This window comes from Euphorbia lathyris, chromosome 1, assembly GCF_963576675.1.
Source record: "Euphorbia lathyris chromosome 1, ddEupLath1.1, whole genome shotgun sequence".
Lineage (NCBI taxonomy): Eukaryota > Viridiplantae > Streptophyta > Magnoliopsida > Malpighiales > Euphorbiaceae > Euphorbia > Euphorbia lathyris.
In genome coordinates, this window is record NC_088910.1 from 69735073 (window position 1) to 69748576 (window position 13504).

Consider the following 13504-nt stretch of genomic DNA (forward strand, 5'->3'; position numbering starts at 1 on the left):
TTTTCTCTAGGCATTTTGGTGTGATTTTGGTGAAAGAGATGAAGAGATTTGAAAGAGATAAATGGTAGAGTAAAGATAATGGTGGTGGTTTAGGGAAGAAGAAGATGAATAGGGTAAAGATATATTGGGAAGGTGAGTGAATCTTGGTTTTGGGAAGAGTAAAAGTTGATTGATTGGTGTAAATAGAGGTGATGTATATAGGTGTAAGTTATAGGTATTAAATAGGTTAGATTAATAGGTATGTAATTTGAGTAGGAATAGGAATAACCCAAAAATCAGCCCAAATCCTGTCACACAAGTCGCGTGTCGCGACTGAGATTCTCAAAATCTCAGTCGCGACCTCAAGACCTACAGGGGACTTAATTCTCCTAAAAATTGGTTCTTGTGCTATTTCCACTGAGATTTCAGAATCTCAACCGAGATTCCGGAACTGCTGGCTAAAATTGGATATTTTTGACAATATCAACATGATTAATTCAACTCCTTTTGTAATTAAGTAACATTAATGCTAAGTTTTAATTCCTGAAACTAAAAAAAAAACAAAACTGAAACATTAAATTGAAGGAAAACCTAAGGTTTTGCCTTAATTAAAAGATACATTAATGATGAAAAGAAAATGGAAATTATTATTCACAATGAAGATAATTACATTGAATACCTTATTAGATATATACATAAAAACAAAACATCTATGTACACAAACAACAAACATATTTACACTATGTACAATCAAACAATATCAATTTAAACAGTATCCCTATGAATTGGAATACGACGTGCATTGGCCCTGTCAATCTTCGCTTGTATGAAAATTTGTCTTTCTCCAGGAGAAAGAAATTTCGGACCAGAACGAAAAACTCTTTTTACAAGTCCCGCACTTTCCAGAAACTCGTAATTAAGAATAGGAAATGGTTCCTTATCAGTCTAAGGAACATAAACTGATCCCTTGGTACCTAGAATTATTCCACATATGATATTCTCAAACCCTATTTTCTGATTCTTCGAACGGGAAACGACAACTAATCCCTCCATTAAAATCTTTGAGGAATTAACCGTGTTGCCTTGGAAAATATCACCTAACACATACAAATCTGTATCTTGGACGACACTGCTTCTGACTCGACCAAACAAACTATGACAGATAAATTTGTGAAGATACAGCATGGAGTTAGAATTTATTGATTTGTTGAAGGCAAGACGTGGATTGAATCTCCAAAATCTCGTCAACATTCTCCATATATTTGTAGAAGTCATATCTCTGCCAGGATGGTGTGGAGTAGTGTCCCATGGTGGAAAACCAAACCAAGCATGAAGTTCAGGATATCCAAAAGTGAATATCTTACCCTCACAACGAAAACTGAGACGAACACACCTCTTATTGACGAAACGAACAGTAGACAGAAACTCTAGTACCCAATTTCCAATAATGGGAAACTTAATTGATGCAAACTTGGTCCATCCTAAGTTTGTCAGATAGCGATTCATATCATCGCTGATCCTGAGTTCTTCATTCAGGAACTCATCCATATACAGCATTCCACAAAATGTGCATATCTAAACTTCAAATATCGTCTGCCCTCATCTTCATTGTAGATGGGAAACCATGCTCCATAGCGTTTTGAAATGTCAACACGCTTGCTACGAGCAGAAGTATTTTTCCTAACATTTTTCAAAGAGGTAGTCATATTTGTGAATAAAATTGTGTCTGTAACCTTCAGAAATGAAGAAAGAAATTCAGAATTTTGAAAGAGATGAAGTGAAATAAAATAATTCTGAATCTACAGGAATATATAGGTTACTTAAGTGAAAAATTGTATCTGTTGAGAATGAAAAGTTGTGTCTAACTGATACCTTTTGGATAACTGACTGAAAATCTCAACTGAGATTTTTGGAATCTCTACAGTTATTTCGAAATGTTAAAATACTGAAAATCTCAACTGAGATTTCCGAAATCTCAACTCAGAATTCCCTACATATATATTTTGTCGCAAAAAACACTTAATTCTTTATGAAATATTTCAAAACATGACCAGATTAGAATTTTATTTTACAAAAAAAAAACTTATTTGTACACAAATTAAAAAAAAAATAAATTAAACTAAAAATGAAAATAAAAATAGATTAATTTAAAAAGAAAATAAAAATAAAAATTATGAACAAAAGATAAGAAAAACTAAAAATTAAAAATATGAAGACTAAATAAATTAATTTTCATAGAATTCGTCCACGAATTCAATTGCTTGAATTGGAGCTCCTTCGTAATAAATTTTGCATTGATTACCATTAACCTTAAATCGATCGCCTTTGGAATTTTCTAACTCTAAAGCTCCATAATCAAATGTTTTAATAACCACAAATTGTCAATTCCATCTAGACCCGAGCTTACCTGAAAATAACTTTAATTTGGAATTAAAAAGCAAAACTTTATCCCCAATATTAAAGCTTTTAACTTTAATTCTGGCATTATGCCATTTTTTAACTTTTTCCTTATAAACCCTTGCATTTTTGTAGGATAAATAGCGTAATTCATCCAACTCGTTTAAGTCGAACAAAGGCTTTTTTCGTGCGCTTTGCAAATTATAATTAAGGGTTTTTATAGCTTAATATGCTTTATGTTCTAACTCTACTGGTAAATGACAAGCTTTACCATAAACTAGTCTATAAGGTGTCATTCCTATAGGTGTTTTAAATGCAGTACGGTATGCCCATAACGCATCGTTAAGTTTATATGCCCAGTCTCTTCTAGAAGACGAAACTGTTTTCTCAAGTATCCATTTGAGTTCTCTATTTGATATTTCCGCTTGACCATTCATTTGAGGATGGTATGGCGTAGATACACGGTAGTGTACTCCGTATTTTCTCATAAGCGACTCAAAGCTTCTATTTATGAAATGAGTACCTCCATCGCTTACCATAACTCTAGGGACTCCAAATCGGAAAAATATTTCATTAAAAAACTTAACAACTACCTTAGAATCATTTGTCGGGGTTGCAATTGCTTCAACCCACTTTGAAACATAATCTACGGCTACTAATATATAATTTTTGCCAAAAGAAGAAGGAAAAGGACCCATGAAATCGATTCCCCACACGTCAAAGGTTTCAACTTCCAACATGTTTGTGAGAGGCATCTCAACTTTCCTTCCTAAATTCCTAGTTCTTTGGCATTTATCACAACAGATAATAAATGAACAGACATCTTTAAACAGGGTAGGCCAAAAGAATCCACATCCTAATATTCTAGCTACTGTTTTGCTTACGCCGTTATGACCTCCATAAGCGCTTGCATGGCATTCTAACATTATAGAGTCATATTCAAACTCACTAACGCATCTCCTAAGCATTCCATCGCCACATGTCTTGAACAAAAATGGATCTTCCCAAAAATATCTCTTAACTTCCGAAAAGAATTTCTTCTTTTGCTGAGAATTTAATCCATCTGGTACAACATGAGCAGCTAAGTAATTGGCTATATCCGCATACCATGGTGCTATGACACTTTGTACTTGCATGAGATACTCATCGGGGAAATCATCTCGAATGCCTAATGTTTCACCGATGGGACCGTTTTCATCTTCAAGTCTTGATAGATGATCGGCGACAAGGTTTTCAATTCCCTTTTTATCTTTAATCTCTATGTCAAATTCTTGTAATAACAAGACCCATCTAATAAGACGCAGTTTTGCATCTTTCTTAGCAAATAAATATCTTAAAGCTGCATGATCGGTATAAATGATGACTTTAGATCCTAGCAGGTATGACCTAAACTTATCACATGCAAACACTACCGCTAGCATTTCTTTTTCAGTTGTGGTGTAATTTAACTGTGCACCGGACAATGTGTGACTCGCATAATATATAACATGAAGTTTCTTATCCTTCCTTTGACCTAATACACATCCTACAGCTAAGTCACTTGCATCACACATAATTTCGAAAGGTAAATTCCAATCGGGTTTTGATATTATAGGTGTACTGACTAAAGCTGTTTTCAATATATTGAAAGCTTGTAAACAATCCTCATTAAAATCAAAAGTTGAATCTTTCATAAGCAAATTAGTAAGTGGTTTGGAAATTACAGAAAAGTTCTTTATAAATCTCCTGTAAAAACCTGCATGACCTAAAAATGACCTTACTCCCTTAACAGTAGTTGGTGGGGGTAATTTTTCTATAACTGAAGTCTTTGCTCTATCCACTTCTAAACCTTTTTCAGATATCTTATGACCTAAAACAATTCCTTCGTCTACCATGAAATGACATTTTTCCCAATTTAATACTAAATTCATTTCTTCACATCTAGACAATACTTTATCTAAGTTCTGTAAACATGCATCGAAAGAATCTCCATAAACTGAAAAATCATCCATAAAAACTTCCATGATATCTTTAATGAAATCATTAAATATGGCTGTCATACAACGTTGAAATGTTGCTGGTGCATTACATAGACCAAATGGCATTCTCCTATATGCAAATGTTCCATAAGGACATGTGAAGGTTGTTTTGTCTTGGTCATCCGGGTAAATGTAAATTTGAAAGAATCCGAAATAACCGTCTAGGAAACAATAAAATGCATGACCGGCTATCCTTTCGATCATTTGATCAATGAAAGGTAGAGGAAAATGATCTTTCCTAGTTGCTTTGTTTAGGTTCCTATAGTCTATACAAACCCTCCAACCGGTGGTGGTTCGCATAGGTATTAATTCACCTTCGTCATTCCTTACAACAGTTATGCCTCCCTTTTTAGGTACACAATGGATTGGACTAACCCATTCACTATCCGAGATCGGATAAATGATTCCATTGTCTAAAAGTTTAGTAATCTCATTTTTGACTACTTCTTTCATGTTCGGATTTAAGCGTCTTTTCCTATCCGCTTTAGGTGGCTTATCTTCTTCTAAGTGAATTCTGTGCATTACGATACTAGGATTAATTCTTTTTAAGTCTGAAATTTTCCATCCCATACTTCCTATCCTATTTCTAACAACTTCTTTCAATTTTTCTTCTTGATCATTTGTTAATTTGTTAGAGATAATTATAGGTAGAGAATCGCCTTCGCCTAACAAAGCATACCTCAAATGACTGGGTAATTCTTTAAGTTCTAATTTAGGGGGTATTACAATCGAAGGCGGAACTGGTCCATCTTCTCGAATCAAAGGCTCTGGGTCCTTATCTTCTAATTCTTCACCCATTATAGGTTCTATTATTTCTTCTTTTTGAACAACGTCATTGACACATTCTTCAACTAAGTCAAGTTTCATACAAGCGTATTCCTCCATAGGATATTTCATCGCTTTGTTCATATTAAACTCGATCTTATCTTCTCCTATCCTTAAAACTACTTTCCCTTCCGACACATCAACTAGAGCACATCCCGTGTTCATAAATGGTATACCAAAAATTAGTGGACAATTAACGTCATATGCAAAATCTAATATAACAAAATCGGTAGGAAAAATAAATTTGTCGACTTTAACTAAAACATCCTCAATTATACCATATGGTCTCTTAGTGGTTTGATCCGCTAATTGCAAAAAGCATATTGGTACGTTTGATATCTTCTTCTAAACCTAACTTGTTAAAAATAGACAACGGCATTAAGTTTATACTTGCTCCTAAATCACAAAGACAACTTGGGAATTCAATATCTCCCAACTTACACAGAATAGTAAAACATTCGGGATCTTTAAGTTTAGTGGGCAAAGTACTGGACACTATTAAACTACAGTCCTCAGTTAGCGAAATAGATGAAATTCCTTCCCAACTAATTTTCTTCGAAATTAAATCCTTTAAGAACTTACCATAGTTAGGAATTTGCGTAATTGCATCCATAAATGTTAAATTAATGTGCAAATTTTTAAGTTTATCCAGAAATGTTAAAAGTTGTTTGCCATAGTCCTTATTTCGGACTTTGTGCAGAAAAGGTGGTTTGGGTACAAAAGTTTTTGTACTTAAGTCAATTGGTGAACTTTTTATGTTTGATGTATCTTCTTTGGACTTTGCTAAATCAGTTCCTGGTAATGTTGCATCTCCGGGCATTTCCGGACCTAAGTAATTTTTCCCTGAATGAAGAGTGATAGCCTTTACATGTTCTTTCGGATTTTCCTCCGTATGGCTAGGAAGACTTCCCTCTTTTCGGGATGGAATTGATTTAGCAATTTGTCCAATTTGGACCTCCAAATTATGGATGCTAGATGAATGGTTTTTAATAAACTGATCGAATTTATTCTCGATCCGTTTAAAACAATCGTCGTGATTACTTACTTTTCCACTCATAGCATCTATAAATTTGTCAATTTTAGAAGATAAAGTGCTAATCGTATCTCTTGACTGATTTTGATAATTATTGGTACGATTTTGATTAGCATTTGCATTATTATTGTTATCTTTCCAGTTAAAGTTAGGATGATTCCTCCATCCAGAATTATAAGTATTAGAATAAGGATTATTAGTTTGGTTTTGCCCTTGGACAAAATTTACCTGTTCGATCTCACTCATACTTTCATAATCCACATCCGTTTGGATTGGATTACCATTGGTATCGCACGATGCCATAAACCTATCAATTTTGTGCGATAAGGCAGAAAATTGGGCTTGTAACATCATGACTGGATCAAGGTTCACTATACCTTTAACCGATGATGTGGCTGAGGATGATGGTTTTGCCACCGGTATATGTCCACGTTCCGCGGGCCACATACTGCTGTTGATTGCCATTTCCTCCAAAAGTTCTCTTGCTTGGGCTGATGTCTTCTTCATAAATAGCCCTCCCGGCATAGCATCTAATGAACCTCTGGTTGTAGGATTTAGTCCATTATAAAATGTTTGCATTAGAAGTTCAGCGGGCAATTGGTGGTGTGGGCATAAACGTTGAAGTTCTTTAAAACGTTCCCAAGTCTCATAAAGAGTTTCATTATCATTTTGAGAAAAAGATGTTAACTCTTTTATGACTCTTGCGGTTTTTGCTAAAGGAAAATATTTTGATAAAAATGCTTGGGCTAATTGTTCCCAAGTTGCAAATGTTGCGCCTGACATTGAAGTTAACCACTCTTTGGCTCTATGCTTCAAAGTGAAAGGAAAAAAGGCAAAGTTTGATTGCTTCGGCAGTCACATCTGGTATTTTAAAAGTGTCACAAATTTCAAGGAAATTTGTCAAATGAGTGTTAGGATTTTCGTTAGGTAATCCGTAAAATGTTACATTATTTTGCAACATATTAAGCAATGCTGGCTTAATTTCAAATTGGTTTGCGGTGATTCTGGGTCTAACGATACTATTGGTTACACCGGCCACCCCTGGCCTAGCGTAATCCATAAGTGTTGGTGGGTTTGCCATTTTATCAGACTCGGTATTTGTCTTTAATGGAGTTTTGTTTTTGTTTTTCTTGTTTTTCTTGTTCTTTTTAATGTTTTTTTCAATTTCTGGGTCTAATGGGTTTGGTGGAATGCCTGAACTTCGAGAACTGCGCATGAACCTGAAATCATGCACGAACCGAAACTACCTTCAAAACAGAATTTGAAAAATAAATATGTTAGTAAATTAAAATTAATAAATTGCAAAAGTTAAAATAAGTATGTATAAACCTAGATTCGAAATAAAACACAAAAAATCTAAATTTTTGTTTAAAATTTTGGCGTTCCCCGGCAACGGCGCCAAAAACTTGTTGAGCGATTTCCGCAAGTGCACGGTATACGCTTGTAGTAATAAAAGATATCGAACCCACAGGGAACGCTTTTTAACTAAAACTTATTTTAATTCAGTTTTATTCACGTCTTTAGGTTTAACTTAAGAAAATCGTTTAATTAATTGTATTGGTTTGGATTAATTAGGATTAGATGAGAACGTTATATTAAACTTAGAGTACAATTCTGTCTTGAGAATTAATTACACGCCAGAAGCTTTCGTAAAATAAAAATATGTAAAAAACTTATTCGCATTAAGCGAAGAAAGCAACTATAACTTTGGTAAGATTATGAATATGTAATAATTCAAGAATTTATGCAATTAAATGGCTTCGAACGGTAGAAATCTCTCTGGATCGGAGCAGATTTCTACCTTAATCAAATTGGTATTTTATATCCGATAAGCCGCGCTAACGATCATATCATCCATAAAAACTAATTCTTTCAAGTGTTCAACAAAGTTTCCTTGTAAATATAATTGTGTAAAATGTTTTAATGAAAACACCAGTTTATCATTTTGAAAATCATTTTGTCAGAACAACATCAAAATAACAACAGGAAGAATATATTGAATACGATGAATGTATTATTAATGAATTGTGAATCTTCACAAGTTAACAGAGAGGAAGAAACATGGATAGCATTTTGACGAAAACTTTGAGATCCGGGTTGTCAATCTTTTCCTCAAACTCCGTAGGTTTGTTAGACCCTTTTGCGCTTCAGCCGTTAGTTCTTCTCGCTGAATCTTCGGAATAGAGACCGCTAGGTCCACTACCAGAATGAGAACTTGTCTTTGAACAATCTTTAAAACTAAACTAATCACTACTGTGTTTATAACTAATCTAAGAACAACTTGTGTACATCAAGTTTGTTTTTATAGAAATGTAATCTAAACTTCTAACTCTTTTCTGAATCAGAACATAATAACAACTCTCTAAACTATAATTTCTCCAACTTAACCAACACTGAATTCTGAAATGAATCACTTATTTATAGTTGGTGAATGGTTGTAATTGAAGGGTCGTGTCCGCTGGTGAAGGGTCGCTTTTATCCAAACGAACAGACGCATTTTTTGGATTTCTGACATGTGAAAGGTGTGCAAAATTCTTCGCTGTCTCAACTGAGATTTTGAGAATCTCAGTCGCGACACGGGGCATGGGAGAAAGCTGAAAAACTTCGATCTTTGGTGTCTAAGATTAGCGTGTCGCGACTGAGATTTTGAGAATCTCAGTCGCGACAGGGATGTCTTCCCCCATCTCTCGGCTGCTTCTTGTCTCCTTGAGTCGGTCTTTTGATTAATACGTATTTTTGGCACGTAACTTAGGTTTTTCCCTCGTTTTAGCTCCGTTTTAGCTCCTATTTGGATTTAACCAAATAATTAAGTACCTTGCATCAAAGAAGTATATAAAGACGTAAAAGTACTCTAAATGAATATAATTAGCACGATTTCAATGTAAACTTGATGTATTTATATATGATATTTTAGGTATACTCTTTGATGGGGGCATCATCCACCGGGGTAGGGGGTATCGACGTATCAAGTACATACCCTATCTTATCGAACTTCAAAACGATTTTGAGGTTGCGATACCAGTCTGTGAAGTTTGAACCGTTCAACTTGTTATCGGTAAGTATATTTTGCAGATTGGTTTTAGTCATGATTTTAGGAGTGTTTTAATTTAACATGAAAGTGAGAAAGAGTAAACGTATGTTATTCATTTGCTTTAAAGTACATCAATCTAAAATTATAGGTCTTTTAATTCATTTTAAATTGATCCCATTATTTTTCCAAATTAATAGCTGTTGTCTCCCAAACGGACTCTAGCAAGTGCACTAGATACAAGTAATAAAGTGATAAGTCAAGTATCGTATCCACAGGGATTGAGGACCAAAGTTTACAAGAAATACGTTGTAGAACAGGGTGTTCGTAGTGTGTGACTCTTTTATATTGATAGATGTTGAGAAATGTCAAGACTTGTGACTACACAAATGAATTCACGTATAAAAATGACTACTTGATAACGATAAACAGGTGGAACAGGCTAAGCACAGTGGAACAGGTTACCGTAAGCTTCTAAACAACCTAATAAGTCATAAATGGTGCAACTGAAGTCAAGGTTTCTGCTTTAACTCTCACTTAAGTCAACTCTCCTGTGTTCTTAAGATTCTAAGACTTACTAAAACCAATAGCATCCTAAAGGGTTGTTCTTTCTTGCATTAAGATTGAAGCAACATTTCAAATGAAAACCCTTGATAAAACCACCTAACATTTCTGCTTCGGGGTTAGATGTTTGATTGAGAGTTCGGTGAAGATGAAAGCAGTGTCCTAACATTCATCTAACACAGGCATAAATGCATAAGCACTGAAATATAAAACCTCATCAAACACTTCATACATAAACACCATTCATTCATTGATGGACTTAGAAAGCTTACATTACCGGTCCCGACTGGCCGCGCCTATTCAAAAGGATTACTCACTCATACTGGCGAGTGAGCAATCAACTAGTTCAAAGCTCTGAAACTCCATCTATGGAGCTCTCTTTCTTTCAGTTAAAGTCTATGCTTTTCCTTCCAAAAAGATCTGATCCTCTATCTTTCCTTACTACATCTATTTAAAGGAAAGGCCAGGGTCAAAACGGTACCAGAAAAGTATCCGATCAAAATATAATACAAAACAAAGTCAATTGTTCAGAAATCTAAAATTGCTAAAAGTAGTGAAGATCATTTTGACCCTTGAACACTCAAGGGCCGAGCTTTCCTTTCATCATATTGCTTTACACCTACACTTATCCGCCTCTTTGTCTGCAGCTACTGCCGTACCAACATCCCGTCTAGTCGTTGTCCATCATCAGAAGTTCCGGCGTTTGACCGTTAGATCAAAGAATGGTTCAATCCCCTATTGGTATGTGCGAACAGGCTGCTTCCAGTCTGTTCGGCTTAAACTTTCCTTATCTGCATAAAAATACCCATAAGACCTTCCTTCTTGCAATAAAACACAACAAACACCCTTAATTCATTATAATTAATACGTTAAAATGTAGTCAATTTCATGCCTAACAATAGCCTTCCATATTAATTCGAAGAATTTCACAAATCCTTTAGTGAGCTAGGATCCTAACTCCTGAAATTTCACCTTGAGTTTACTCAACAAGCTAGTCTCATTTGTTAGGTAGATTCATACAATCAATCACATCAACAATGTGATTCCTAGGTTATTGGGTTACTAAGGACATTAGTAACTAATATGTTATTCATATTAATCCTAACCATATTGCCCATTAGTTTATGACAACATGAGTTTACCCATCCAATTATCATAATCTAATTTAAGTATTACCTCATATTCATCAAAAGACGATTTTCGATAATTCAGGTTACCATAAGACCCCGAGCTTGAGTTTACTCAACAACCCAAAGGCCCCCAGTACTGCCGGCTGAATTATAATATTAGGAAGGGGCAACCGATTTTAATAACTTGCTTATTTACTTAACTTTTAATTAGTGAGGGATTTTTATTTTAAGTCTCATAATCTAACCTAGTCTTGATTTGCTTTAGCATACATCAGACACATACATTGGCGTTATGGACATATTATCTAAATTATTCCGTTGAGCCAGAAACGGAATAAAAGGCCAAACCTAGGGAAATACTAACTATTACATATTTCTCTTTAGATCCTCCGTCTTCTCCATGGCGCCTCGAAATTACATCAATATTAATTTCTATAGTACCAAAGAAAACTTCAAATAACTTGAAGGGAATTAGATGAGAAGAGAAATTACAATAGATAGTAGATATGCAGGACACGCAGGTCCTATTTCAAATACCAAAAGACTAAATAGAGGGTCCAAATATGTCCATAACTCCAAACATGCACAGACTCAATTAAATAAATTTAATTGGTTGATTACATAAAATATTTATGTAACATTTAGGTTAATCACATTAACTTGTCAAATTAACTTTCATCCAATTTTAATTCTACCAGTTTCGTATCTTCTATATTTAATCTAATTAAAATGTAACAATTACATATTAGATTAATACAACTATACAAAACTTTTGTTATGCATATCCCGGTTATTTTGTTTTAATTCATTTAACACTTTTGATTTACAAATAAGTAAAACAAACTTTTAAATAAATTTTTTTATTCGATAATCAAAACAGAAAACTATTAATTTCTGAAACTTATATATATACAAATATATTTAAAATTGATTTTATTTAAAACGATTTTAAAATAAATATATATATTCTCGAACCGGGCCCGTAACGGGCTCGACCTCAAAATTATTGCCGTATGGCAGCAGCGACGCGCTTGCCCGTCGCTGCCTTACGGCAGCGGCGGCTAGCCGCGACTGACTGCTGCCGTGAGGCAGCAACTGCGGAACAGTAGTTCGGGTTACTGCCTCGCGGCGCAACCCGAGCTACTGCTCATATTTTTTTTAAAATATAATATATATATATATATATATATCACTTTTAAAACGATTTTCAGAAAATAGGAAAAGCTTTTAAAGATTTTCTGTTTTATCTTTAGAATTAATAAAACTAACTTTTATCAAAAATCTAACTATAAAACTAATAGCTTTTTTTATAATGATTATCAATCAAAATAATTAGGAACATATGCATAATCAATTTTAATTAACAATTAATTAAAACTTATTTATCTTTAGAATTAATTAATCAAAACAGTTTTGTTAATTAACCTAACAATAAACATTTATTCAATCTGATTGAAAAACCTTTTAATTTTCATATATGAAATAACGGATTTAACGCAGACTCTGATACCACTGAAGGAAAATAGGCAAACGTTTGGCAGCAGAAATATAAATTTTTTTAACCTATTTCCTCTAACCAAGATCTGTTAACCGTTATTTCATATAAAGAGGGATAAAAGGAAATACCTTTTGAAGTTCTATCTACTGTTGCAATCGAAGTGCCCTCAACTCTTACTCCGAGTTCACGAGCACAAAACAAAAACACAATTCAAACAAAGATTAGAACTCAACCGTATAATAGCAACCAAAGCAGATTGCCTCTAATAAATCAACACAAGATCAAGGAGTAAAAGAAAGAGATGAAAATCAGTTGATCAGAAGCAAACGGTGAACGATGATCCACTACAGTAGGGGGTCGAAATTCATTCTCTCCGAGATAGCTAGGGCTCACCAAAATTCACAGTTAAGGGGGGTATATATAGCCTCTTCCATCTAAACCCTAGTCAGATAGAATTAGGTTACTAAATAAGAATTTAATCCATAATAAAATTCTTATTGTTATTATCTACAATTATATTTAATTATAAAGATAATAATAACTTATTGATAGGATAATAATAGAAGCAATTTAATCTCATTAAACCTCCTAACTTATTTATCCTATAATTAATTTAATTCGTAATCATAATCTAATTATAATTATTTGAATTAAATCAATTCTTTTGTGTATTTAATACACTAAATTCGCCCCCCTATACTATTGGGCCTTAGTGGACTCAGTTGGGCTTCCGTCAATTAATTAACATCTGTTTCTCTTTTGGGTTCCAAGTCTTATGTGTGACCCATTAGGTTCTTATTGCTTCTAGCCGTATACAACTATTAAATTAATTTTCTCAGAATTATATTTAATCTTTATATAATGGAATGAGTACACGAACTGTGATTGGTAGATCCGAAACATTCCCCCAGAGCTATAAGAAGACAGGTTGATTCTGTCATTGACCTTTCCGTATTAGTTACAGTATAATTTGATCCTTCATCAACTACATCCTTGAACAGAATCTTATGACTATGGGCAATGTCAAGTCAC

General features: G+C 34.0%; 1 non-coding gene across 1 annotated transcript; it reads left to right on the plus strand.

Moving 5' to 3' along the window:
• The first annotated feature begins 6847 nt into the window (after positions 1 to 6847).
• LOC136216045 (small nucleolar RNA R71) lies at positions 6848 to 6954 on the plus strand. Its single transcript, XR_010683041.1, has one exon. It is a non-coding gene; the product is annotated as a small nucleolar RNA R71 (small nucleolar RNA).
• The last annotated feature ends 6550 nt before the right edge of the window (positions 6955 to 13504 follow it).